General features: G+C 47.3%; 1 pseudogene; it reads left to right on the top strand.

Moving 5' to 3' along the window:
* The first annotated feature begins 357 nt into the window (after positions 1 to 357).
* On the top strand, positions 358 to 1190 carry LOC102727339 (eukaryotic translation initiation factor 1 pseudogene; annotated as a pseudogene).
* The last annotated feature ends 210 nt before the right edge of the window (positions 1191 to 1400 follow it).

Raw genomic sequence — 1400 nt, 5'->3', positions numbered from 1 at the left:
TATTCATCCTCTCTGATGGCTGAGTAGTATTCCATTGTATATATGGACCACATCTTCTTTATGCATTCATCTGTTGAAGGGCATCTCGGCTCCTTCCACAGTTTGGCTCCAAAGACACAGACATAGTAAAAAGAAGGGGCCATATGCACCCCAATGTTCATAGCAGCAATGTCCACAAGTCAAGGCATTTCTGCAAAATATATTGCAAGCAAGACTGGATTGGGAGATGTCTCAGTCACTGAGCAGGCTCTGAGGACTCAGCAGCCTCCCACTAGAGCCCCCTCCCTACTGGACGCTCAGTTCCTGCCCCCCACCCTCACCGCCCACCCCCCCCTTTTCCTGCTGCTGCCTTCCAGCATGTCTCCTATCCAGAACCTCCACTCTTCTCACCCCTTTGCTGATGCAAGTAAGGGTGATGATCTGCTTCCTGCTGGCACTGAGGATTATATAGATATAAGAATTCAACAGAGAAACAGCAGGAAGACCCTTACTACCGTCCAAGGTGTCGCTGATGTTTAAGATAAAAAGAAACTAGCGAAGGCGTTTAAGAAGAAATTGGCCTGCAGTGGTCCTGTAATGGAGCATCCAGAATATGGAGAAGTAATTCCACTGCGGCGTGGCCAGTGCAGGAACATATGCGAGTTCCTCGTAGAGACTAGACTGGCTAAGGACGACCAGCTGAAGGCTCATGGGTTTTAAGTGCTTTTGGCTCACTGAAGCTTAAGTGAGGATTTCCCTGCAGTGAGTAGAATTTCTGTTCTGTCCCTTGTCACAAGTTGTAAAACCTCACAGCTTGCATAATGTATCCATTTGGGAGTCTGCTTCTAACTTGGACTAGTGTAACTCCTTCATGCAATAACTGAAAAGAGAAAGAAAAGAAAACAAAGACTGGATTGGGAGGATGGCTGGCCAACTCACAAATCACACACCAACCCGAAGCACAGAGCAGCACGGGACCTGGAGTAAAAATGGGCATCAGGACAATGGTGGGTTTGGGAAGGAGGTTGCAAATCTAGAGCTAACAAGGATGAAATTACTCTGCATAGTTGGCTCCCATGTTACCCTTGAACTAGAGAAGAGGGGCAGGGCCACAGCTGGCCTCTAAAGAGACAGGCTGTGCCAGTTAACAGAGACATTATCCCAGCAAACAAAGAGGGAACAGACTCACTTTGGCATAAGGGCAAAACTCCCTGATGTGGCTGGCCCTGGCTTTCATTCACACCCTACACTGCACAGGGAATTACTCCGTCCTTTGTCAATATAAAACTGCTGTAGAGCTAACCCCACCTTCTTTTTTTTCTCCTTCTTTCCTTCCTGTTTTTCTTCCTTTCTCTCTCTCTTCTTCCCTCTCTCTTCTCCTCCTTGTTCCCTCTTTCTTCTTGATTTAGACCAACACAGTC

Source organism: Leptonychotes weddellii, unplaced genomic scaffold, assembly GCF_054177405.1.
Source record: "Leptonychotes weddellii isolate Sample4059 unplaced genomic scaffold, ASM5417740v2 HiC_scaffold_11743, whole genome shotgun sequence".
Classification (NCBI taxonomy): Eukaryota; Metazoa; Chordata; class Mammalia; order Carnivora; family Phocidae; genus Leptonychotes; species Leptonychotes weddellii.
Note: the sequence above shows the minus strand (reverse complement) of the source record. Positions and strands in the feature narration are given on the sequence as shown.